Below are 11,657 nucleotides of genomic sequence, written 5' to 3'. Positions count from 1 at the left end.
TCCTGTATGTCACTCATTCGACCTGATAACAATTAAATTGCCTAATACAATTCTATCGCAAGACTAATCTATTTAATACAGTTAAAACATTGCTACCACGGCTTCCCTAATCCTAACATACTATGGGAAATTAGCTACGCATAGTTAAATAGAGAACAAGAAATAACAATAAACATAAACAAAATTAAAGAAGAAAAGAAAGGGAAAGAATTAATACTGAATTATTGATCCGGAAATTAAGAACAAAATAGCGATTACGAAGAATCGAGTAAGGGAAGAAGAGAAGAGAGGAAGAGCCCCCATTATGTCGACCTAACTCCTATTTATAACAAATTAGGAGTATAATTAAACCTAATGACGGAATATAAAGCTTAAAGGCCCACCAGTAGCAAAGTCCACTCGATCGAGTAACTAAATCACTCGATCGAGCAAAGGCATAAAAGGAACTGGTCGATCGAAAGGAAATATAGTTGATCGAGTACTTATTCATCCTAAACCACTCGATCGAGTAGAAGTGGCTCTCGATCGAGCAAATGGGCTCTCGATCGAGCAGAAATGGTACTCGATCGAGCACTTCTCAGCGACAGTTTCCTGCTTTGCGCACTGAACTTCAAATGGCTGCCATTTCTTCGTTACTTGGGCAAATAGGGCGTGGTTGGTGGCGTTGGAAAGCTAAGAGGATAAGCTTTCACCTCCAACTGGAATCACCTTAATAGCTGTTGTAGAACTCGAGATATGGCTCTTACAAGCAGGAACTAGCAAATTGAAGCACTCTCTTGGCTCGCCTAACTTCCTTACTCCAATGCGCATCTCAAAATAGCTTCATTCCCGCTCCAAATTCACTCTTCCTCCAAATGCATGCTAAAAGGATGGTAAAAGGCTTGATTTCACTACTTTTGGGTTCATTCCTGCAAATAGGACAAAACAAACCAAAGTAGCATATTCGGGGCATTTCGTAGCATAAAACCACGATAAAAGCATAAAGATACGCGCATAAATTAGGCTAAAAAGACTATATAAAATGCACGTATCATTTATCACCACATGCAAGTCGTGTCCTTACATATATTCAATCTGTTATTGCAAATATGAAGCCAATGATCCGGAAGTTAGCGGTATACCAGAGTGGCGTAGTTGGTGGCAGGTTGACAAGTGCTTTTTACTCTTAACCAAGGTTGTTCTGGCTTATTATACATATTTTGATTTCTGATAAATGGTGTAATGTATTTGGTTTAAAATTAAATGAATGGTCATTTTGAATGTGTTGAGTTATGCTTGTTTGATTTGCTTTCATTTTTTTTAACTCCATAAATCAGTGAGTAATCAAGATTGCTGCTACATAATACTCATTAACAACCACTACTAGAGATATAGGGTATAACAACGGTTAAAGACCGTTGTTATATAAAAAAGCGGACGTTGTTAAAGCATCTGTTGTTAAAGGTTTTAATAACGGTTGGTTTTTTAAAGAAACCCGTTGTGAAAACTATTAACAACGGTTAAAAACCGTTGTCGTTACGAGTCATGCGTTGTGGAAAGGGTTACTAATTTTTGGTGGGAAAGCTATAACAACGGTTACAATAGAAAAAACCGTTGTTATAACTAAAGACAACGGGGTTTTTTTTAAATAACCGTTGTTATTGTTTTTTAAAAAAAATAAAATAAATAAAAATACAAAGCATTACTGCCAAAATCCCTCCTGCATCAATTAATTATATATTACTAGATGCATTATTACTGCCAAAATCTCTGCATGAAAGGACACAATATATGGAATGCGAATGGTTATAAGATTTGAAGCAGGGATATGACACAACTTCCTAAACAAAAATATACTTCGTATTAATTTAAGCATCAAACCCTAAACATATTAATTAAAAAACAACTCAAACGACACATATACTAATTATAAATTCATTCCACTATCTCAATTATCAATCCATTATATCGCTATCTCCACCATAAACTCCAAACCCTAAATCTTTAAAACTTAATAAACTCCAAACTTCCTTCAATAATGAATGATACCATTCATTTAACATGCATTATGACCGAGTACAACAAAAGTTTCATACGCCGCTTGCAGGAAATCGAGAGGAAGAACATGCTCTTCCTTGAGCAAGCTCGGATCTGGCTTGGTGCAGGAGTTAGAGCCGCAGTGAAACATGGCTTGGTGCCGGAGTTAGAGCCGCAGATAATGCAGCTATATGAAGATATTGCATCTGCGGAATGAAACCTTCAAATAGCAAAGGAGGAGAGGATGATTCTCATAGAAGAGAATGCATCCCTATATGAACATCTATGAAATGTATTTTTAGCAATGCATTAAGTTTATGTATATATATATCAATTAATTAAGTTTATGTATGTTAAATGTGGATTTGTTTTACTATCCTCTCCATCATCTTCTTTGTTTTAGTTTATTTAATTTGTTTTACTAATAAACGCAGAAAAACTAGGCGAATAATTAGAGAAAGAACAATGACGGAGAAAAACACAGCAAATAAAATAATTAGAGAAAGAACAATAATGACGGAGATGACAAAAACCTAAAATCATAAAGCGATATATATATACCTGATAATTAGAGAAAGAAAGAGACGATGACAACAACAGTGATGGAGATGATAAAGCGACGATGAGAAAGAGACGATGAGAAAGAGTGTGGTTGTGTTTTTGTGTTTGTGGTTGTAGCTGATCTGTGTTTATGTGGTATATATTGTGGTATTTGCTTGAAAGTATTGACAACGGTTATTACACATAAACCCGTTGTCATTAGATAATATATTAACAACGGTTCCTTTGACAACCGTTGTTAAAAAGTATTAACAACGGTTTCTAATATAACCGTTGTAATTACTTTTCACTAATTTTGAGCCAAATTATTAACAACGGTTATAATGTATGATACGTGCATTTTATATAGTCTTTTTAGCCTATTTTATTCACGTATTTCTATGCTTTTATCGTAGTTTTATGCTACGAAATGCCCCGAATATGCTACTTTGGTGTATTTTGTCTTATTTGCAGGAATGAACCATAAAGTAGTGAAATCAAGCCTTTTACCGTCCATTTAGCATGCATTTAGGAGATGAGTTGAGTCGGAGCTTGGAAAGTACTATTTTGAGATGCGCATTGGAGTAAGGAAGTTAGGCGAGCCAAGGGCGTGCTTCAATTTGCTAGTTCCTGCTTGTAAGAGCCATATATCGAGTTCTAAGACAGCTATTAAGGTGATTCCAAATGGAGGTGAAAGCTTATCCTCTTAGCTTCCCAACGCCACCAACCACGCCCTATTTGTCCAAGTAACGAAGGAATGGCAGCCGTTTGAAGTTCAGTGCGCGAAGCAGGAATTACGCGCTGAGAAGTGCTCGATCGAGAACTATTTCTATTCGATCGAGAGCACATTTGCTCGATCGAGAGCCACTTCTTCTCGATCGAGTGGTTTAGGATGAATAAGTACTCGATCGACTATTTTTCCTTTCGATCGACCAGTCCCTTTTATGCCTTTGCTCGATCGAGTGATTTAGTTACTCGATCGAGTGGACCCTTGACGGGCTGGGCTTTTTAGTTAATTTCCGTCATTAGGTTTAATATTACTCCTATTTTCTTATAAATAGGAGTTAGGACGTCAGTTTAAAGCATCTCTTTTTATCCGGAGACACTCTGACTCTCTCTTTTCTCTTGGAACGATACACTGTTACTTTGCTTTTTATTCAGGATCATTATTTGATAACGTTTCTTCCCTTTTCTTTCTTAATTTAATGTTTAATTCTCTTTTAATTCTTGTTCTTGTTTATTTTATCATGAGTAACTAATTCCCCATAGTATGTTAGGATTAGGGAAGCCGTGGTAGCAATGTTTTAACTGACTTATATAGATTAGTCTTGCGATAGGAATTGTATTAGGCAATTTAATTGTTATCCGGTCGAATGAATGCATGCAGAAGACCATAAATTTAGTTAACCCCGACCTAGATCGAAAGATTGGAAGGGAAGGCTTGCTTAATTACAATAGGGTATTGGAGTGAGGGCGAAAGTTAAGTCATTTACGCTCTAGGGCGGTTTAAGGACCGAAAGGTGACGACCATAGCTCTTCTTATCAATAGTCTAATCGCCTTAGTATTCCCGATAGTATAAGATCTGATAGCTGCCACGGTGGACCGACCCCTAGCATACTTCCTTTCTCTTACTGTTAATTCTCTTATTCATTTCCCTCGCCTTAAATCTCTAGTTTAGTTAACACAATCAAATTCAACCCCCCATTTGTGACATCAGACGGATAGAATAGACAAATAGATAGTACACCGCCTCCTTGTGGAGATCGACCCTACTTACCACTGACTTCTGTTAGTTGTACTTAGGTATTTATTTTTGGTACGAAACGACAGTATCAATGTATTACAAAGTAAACTGTTGTTATTAGTTTTATATTAACAACGGTTATGTAAGTTTTACCCGTTGTTAAAACTAATAACAACGGGTGACAAAATAAAACCGTTATAATTAAGTTTAGTAAAATTGCGCGAAAAAACAATAATCCATTCAACAACGTCCTTTCGTAATTTTCGAGAATAAGCGTCTTTAAAGGGCAGTTGTGGTTGCCTAGTTTTGTAGTAGTGAACGGTTCACCTACATCTGTTGTAAATTTGTTCATTAACAACGGTTCACCTACAGCCGTTGTCAATCGTAACATTCTAACTTAAATGTGGACCGTGAATTGATTGTTTGACCATACGACTCAATACAACAACAAACAACAAGAACATCAGAGCCTTAATACCAAAATAATTTGGGGTCGGCTGACCTAAATCATCCTTCAGAACCGTCCATTGGTGAACGCACACCTCAAAATGCGAAAAAAAATAGAAAATGGGCAATTGAAAAGCAAAAGGGAGAGCGAAACGTAATACAAAGTCAAGGTAAACTTATTGGTTTTAAAAACGAATTCCGGATTTCTTTTATAAAAACTTAAAATTGGAATCGAGAATAAAGATTAAATCGATTTTGAAAACCGAAATAGAATTTAAGGATCCAGAATACCTTAAAAATAACCCAAGTAAAATATATAAGAAAGTGGTTGGTAAAGAAGGTGTAATACAGGAGAGAAGAACAAATACTTTTTTAAAATTTATATAAAAATCCTAAATAAGTCAAATAACATCAAATACTAAAAATCCACATGTATCCTTTCCCTCCATTATGCCCTCTCTGTCACCTTACTCTCCTCAAGCCCCAAAAATCGCATATCATGTTCTATCACTCTCAACCATGTCTGTCTCGGTCTCCCTTTACCCCTAGGGACCTTTTCTGTGCTCCAAGTCTCCAGCCTCCTAACTGGTGCGTCGATAGGTCTCCTTCTCACATGGCCAAACCATCTTAGTCGATTTTCCATCATCTTGTCCTCTATTGGCGCCACTTTTACCTTTTTCTGAATCGCCTCATTTCTTAATCGATCGTTCCTTGTATGGCCGCACATCCACCTCTACATATGCATTTCCGCCACACTCATCTTTTGAATGTGACAATATTTCACGATCCAACACTCGGAACCGTAAAGTAAGGCAGGCGTAATTGTCATGCGATAAAATTTTCCCTTTAATCTTTAGGGCATATCTTTATCGCATAAAACTCTGAACCACTCTTCCATTTCAACTATCACGCTTTAATTATGTAAGCCACATCTCCATCTAACTTCCCATCTCTTTGAATAATAGATCCTAGATATCTGAAGAAATCTCACCCCTCGACAACATTCCCATCGAAAATAATACTCCTCGCCTCCGTTGATCTCGAGCGTGCCATGTTAGTGAACTGGCACCTCAAATACTCGGTCATACTCCTGCTCAGCCTAAACCCACGAGTCTCTAAAGTATGCCTCCACAATTCCAACTTTCTCTCCACCCCCTCTTTCGTCTCATCAATCAACACAATATCATCACCAAACACCATACGACTCAATATATTAAAAAAATAAATACATGTAAGATATGACCATACGACTCAATATATTAAAAAAAATAAGTACATAATATGACAACGGGATTTTTTGAGCCGTGGTGAATATTTCTCGTTATTCTTGATTGACCAATGAACGGACTGTTCAATTATTTTTTATTGAATCAACGTTGCATTATTGGTGGGTGATTCTATAATTTTAATTTTGTTCCTAAATTATGGCTGTTAACCAAGATATAAATATTGCGAGTCAATGGGTGCAAAGCGATCGTAAGTTGTCAGAAGAAGCGGAAAATAAAAGATTAAGGGAATTATGTCTTCAACCGAGCTATATTGAAAGCGAGAAGAAAATGGATGCGTTACGAGAAAGGTTAAAAGAACAATGTCCTTTCCATTTCATTAAGTTCCCCCATAAACATATAATTCTTGAAGGTACAGATGAGAATTCATCGGCTTTCGATGTTGGTTCTTCTGAGGATTTGATGGCGTGGTATATATTACCCAGATGCGACTAATATGTATCTACCGTGAGTGAAGCAACAAAAGGTTGGCGTCAATGGTGGTTTAGGTTATCGTAGGTGATGTCGGATTTAGAGGAAAAGACTAGAGTTCAAATAGACTACTACATCATCATTAATGGGAAGAGATATTGTCCATGGCGTAGTGTATTTTGGGTCATTTGATTAATGTATGTTTATTAATTGCTCATTGGGTTGTATTTAGGAAACTAATTAAGGAAAGTAGTTTTTAATATATGCATTAATTACATTGGGTTGTGTATAATTTAGTCTTGAATTACTAACTTAATACTCCCTCCATTCAACTCAACATTACAAGTTTGCTTTTTCACATTTGTCAACGCGTGTTTTCTGCGGTAAATATCTTTAGCTACGTATTTGCAAAAATTATAAAAGTTAGATATTTTTAATGTGTTTCTAAAGACGAATCAAATAAGATCTCACATGAATATATTTTTATATATATATATATATATATATATATATATATATATATATATATATATATATATATATATATATATTTTACTTATATATGGAGAGAAAATTGACATTGAATGTTCACTTGTGAATAATGTACAAAAGAGAAACTTGTAATGTTGAGTTGAATGGAGGGAGTACCAAATATGAAAGATGCTTTTATTTTTTGGCGGGAAAAAATGAACACAATGAAAGATAAAAGACAACGGATACACACCAACCATTGTAATATAAAGAAAACGATTATGGGTTTTTAATAAACCGTTGTCATATTGAAAAATAAAGAAGGCGGTTTGGCTTAACCTGTGTTTATTAGTTTCAATTAAACCATTCTTCAACCAACACACATGCAAACCTTCTCCTCGCTCACTTAAAACCCTCGAACACTGAGTTTCCCTAGAACCATTAGTATTCTCCGTCGTCGTTGTCGTCGCCGTCGCCATCCCCATTGCCTCTGTTGTCCCCTCCATCATCGCCAGACCAAGCCCAACTTCTCCTCTATGAAGAAGTAATAATAAACCCTACTTCTTCGTCTCATTAACTTAGTGTCTTTATTTTCTTTTTTAGTTGTGATATTATCTCCTAATTATCTTCGGTTTATTGTGTGTTTAACAACACCTATTATTTTAAGTATATTGTGTGTTAAACAACACCTGTATTTTTAGGTATACTGTGATGTGGAATTGTGATGTCGTCGGGTCACATCCAATCAAACACATTTATAATACTCAACAAACAACTAGTTAGCGGTAAGCCGAGGTCGATCCATGGGACGGTGTGCTTTGGGTTCTAAGTCTATCTATCTCAATTTATGCTAGTGTCACAATTTGTTTGGGTTTGTAGTTGTGTCTAAACTAATGCAAGCAATATAGTAAAACAAGCAATAGAAAGAAGGATGTAAACAAATGGTTAAAAGTGCTAGGATATCATGGGGTCATAGGGATTCATGGTTTTGATCATACAAACATGTTTACAAAGTTTCAAGCAATTAATGTTGTGGAGAAACCGAGTTGGTTTATGTTTTACGGTTCATAAGAAGGGTTGGGTCCCGGAGCCGAATCGATTAGATTGTACAACACCTACAAGTCGACTTACTTTCCTCCTATTCAACTTCTATGCATGGTCTAACAAGACTCGAGTTGGTTTATATCTTACAAGTCAAGTTGAGTGGATAAGAGATGGTTGTAAATGCAAGGATTCATAGGCTTGGCATTTCATCAAACATAACATGTGCATAAAGTTGACATCACAACAAGCAAGCAATTTGATTATGAAAACATATTAGATTAAGCATGAATCAATCCCCATGTTGGTTTCCCTTAATTACCCACTAATCCTAGCTAAGAGACTACTCACTTATTAACAAGTTTAGCATTTAACAAGGTTGTCAATCATATTAACAAAGTAAAACATGATGAACAAGTAAGAAAGATTAACAATAATTAAAACAAGGATTAAGAGGATTATACCTATGGAGATTCCAAAACAATAATGCCAAGAATAATAGAAGAAACTTGATGATTGATGGAAGGTTTTCAATCTCCCAATAATAACCCAATAATCTTCAATTACCCAATAATAAATTTGAATAATAAACTTGAACAATAATTATGGAAAGATTAATGTGTAATTTGTGGAAAGATTAAAGAGTAATCTATTCTAATCTACTCCTAATCTAATTTAAGAAAGCTTGATAAGAGATCCCCTAATAAAACTTGATGGTTTGATTATTACAAATGGGGTATTTATAGTGGAAATTAGGTGGATGCATTAGGGTTAACTAAGGGCTAAACTAGTAATTACACTTTTGGGATTTGATCAGGGAGGAGCCGGTATTTTTTTGAAGGAAGGGCGTCTTTCACGGAGCTTGAAGAACACGAAAATTGCTGTAAAGGAATCCGGGCGGATTGGTGTCGGGACGGGCGGATTTGGAGCAAGACGCTCGGACAAAAAGAGAGGGGAAGACGAGCGGATTTGGGGGAATATGGGCGTCTTCTTGAGAATACGAGCGTCTTCTGCCTAAGACGCGCGGATTCCCGAACAGCTTTTTTGTTTGACCTCGGATTGTAAAACGGACGTCATTTTCTCATCCGGACTCCTATTGGAGTGATTCAAAAGACTAGATCCCTTGTTTTTTCGATGCCGTTCCATCTAGCATATTTTCAGAGCCAAAGGAGCAACCCTTGGTTTGCGTTCCGAGCAGTTTTCTTCATGAATGGCTTCCTTGCTATTCCTCCTTGCTTTAAATCTTATGACCCTTCTATATACTCTTTATTCCTACATCATTGGTCTTCATTCTTGCCTCCTCTTCATACTAGTCCATCTATTATCATCAATAAGCTTCCAAATATGCACGAAAGACGGGAATTTCCGCCTTATTATCTTCTTTTCTACAAAACATATGAAATGCGATAGAAAAGCAAATAGGAAGGTTTTGACGGGTAAAATGGCCATAGAATGTTATAATAGTATGCAAAATAGGCTTAATTAGGGGACTAAATGTGCGCAAATAATGTTCACATCAAATATCCCTAAACCGAACTTTTACTCGTCCCGAGTAAAGAGGTGACAAAAACTAGACCTTTATTTAAACTAACCTAATGATATAGCCGATATGAGACAATTAGCGGGTCTCACTTCGCCCCTTCAACTCACAACAAGACAACCATGAGGTAGGATGCCTTCTTGCAAGGCAAGGTGGGTCTTGCCAAAATGGCGACACATCCAAACATTAAAGCACATAAAATCAAGTAATGGATGCATCTACAAAAGAATAGCCACTTTCCTCATCTAAGTGGCGGAAATTATATACAAGGGAAGCAATTCAAGGGTACACACTCCTTCATAGATGCAATTTATTCAAACTACTAAGCCTAGAAGGATACCAATAAATCACCTCCAAATTGTGTCAAGCTAGGATACCTTTGTCCTCAATCGTTAAATGCTTTTGTCAAGAATAGACTCCCTATGGTGTTAGAAACACTGGAGGATCGCGGAATTCCCCCTCTTGCCTAGACAAGAAGAAGGGTCGTCCCCTCTCTACCATGCACAAAAATGGATACGATGGATAAAGGGATCGATAGATATTTGAGTTTCACTTTTGGGAGTTTGATTTTGTTTTTGTTTTCCCCCCAATTTCTTGTGGCATATAACATTTGAGAACACTTTCTTGCCATTTCTTTTTGATTTTTGGCATTTCAACACTTGACAACTTTTTGCATTTCTCTTGAACATTTTCAAAGTCACCCCATATGTAGTGAGGGTGGCTTATATTTGAAGCTTTAAAAGTTCTATTTTTGCTCCTCTTTTCATTTGATGCATTTTTTTTTGCAAACTTTCTTTCACTTTTCATTTCATTGAACTCAAATTTTGAACAATTTTTGTGCCCATTCCCTTTGATGACAAAATATATGGTAGAACATGGATGAATATTGGTTGCATGGTTTCAAGGATCACCTTGGAATAAACGGTAGCCAAGGAGTTATCACACCACAAGGTACTCTTGACTAGGCCTTAAACCATGGGTCAAAGGATACTAATATGACACATCCTAGGGTGTATTACAAGTATTCTAACAAGCAAAGTCTTAAGAACAAAAAGCATCTACTAGGGCCTATATACACTTGTCAAGCTTCCCAAGTAGACGGTTTCGCAAAATTTTTCTAACATGCAAACTACATGCCATGATGCAACTAACATATAAACATCCTAATGCATATGATTCTACCAACTAATATGCCATATAATCTAAATGAAAGTCCTAAATTCACATTGTTATAGCACATCAATCAAAATAAAGCCACATAGTCATTAACATAAAGAGGAGAAAGGAGATTTGAAAGATCATACCATGTGGTCTTCATGATCCTCATGTCTCGGATGTGGCGTAGTCAATCAATGTGAACAAGGATAGAACAACACAATATATACAACAACATGTACATGGCTACACTACAAAGGAAATGAACATGTTTTTGAATTTTTGAATTTTTCAAATTTTTATGGTTTTTGTTTTAATGAAATTAAAGGACATATTTTTGTATTTTTTGAAATTTTTTAATTTTTATGCATTTTGAGATATAAATTCCCATCCCCGACTTTATTTTGGACATTGTCCTCAATGTACATGTAGGAGTAGGAATAAAAAGGAAAACATGTTTTTGGATTTTTGATTTTATGGAAATTGAAGTACAAATGCAATGATATGATATGAATGAATGCATGCTCTAACTAAATGCAATTCTATATGACATATATAATAAATGAATGCAATCTAAACTATATTATATGATGCATGCTAGATGCTTAAGTCACTTATGATCAAACCTCCCCAAACCGATTTAAACACTATTTCTAGTGTAGAAAAGAATAGGTTTGGCCATTAGTAACTATGCATGAATTCTAATCTATATGCAATTATCTACATGAATCATGTGAGATATATTACAATGCAACTATACTATATGAACTAACTAATGTAAATGCAATATGAAATATAATACAAATGCAAGCTAAATGTATATGTAAATAACTAAATGCAAGTGGAAATGTAATACAAAGTGAAAGGAAATGATATCTTGCAAATGGTGGTTTGAGGTAGGACTCCACCAAACTATGTTCAAATTGTAAAGGTTCTTGTCCATAGAGCTCAAGGCTCTTAGAAGAAGATCAAAAGCTTGTGAACAAGCTCCAAATAAGCATAAGT

The sequence above is a fragment of the Silene latifolia genome, chromosome 7 (genome assembly GCF_048544455.1).
Source record: "Silene latifolia isolate original U9 population chromosome 7, ASM4854445v1, whole genome shotgun sequence".
NCBI classification, from domain to species: domain Eukaryota; kingdom Viridiplantae; phylum Streptophyta; class Magnoliopsida; order Caryophyllales; family Caryophyllaceae; genus Silene; species Silene latifolia.
The sequence above is the reverse complement of the archived record's forward strand: the minus strand, read 5'-3'. Positions refer to the sequence as shown.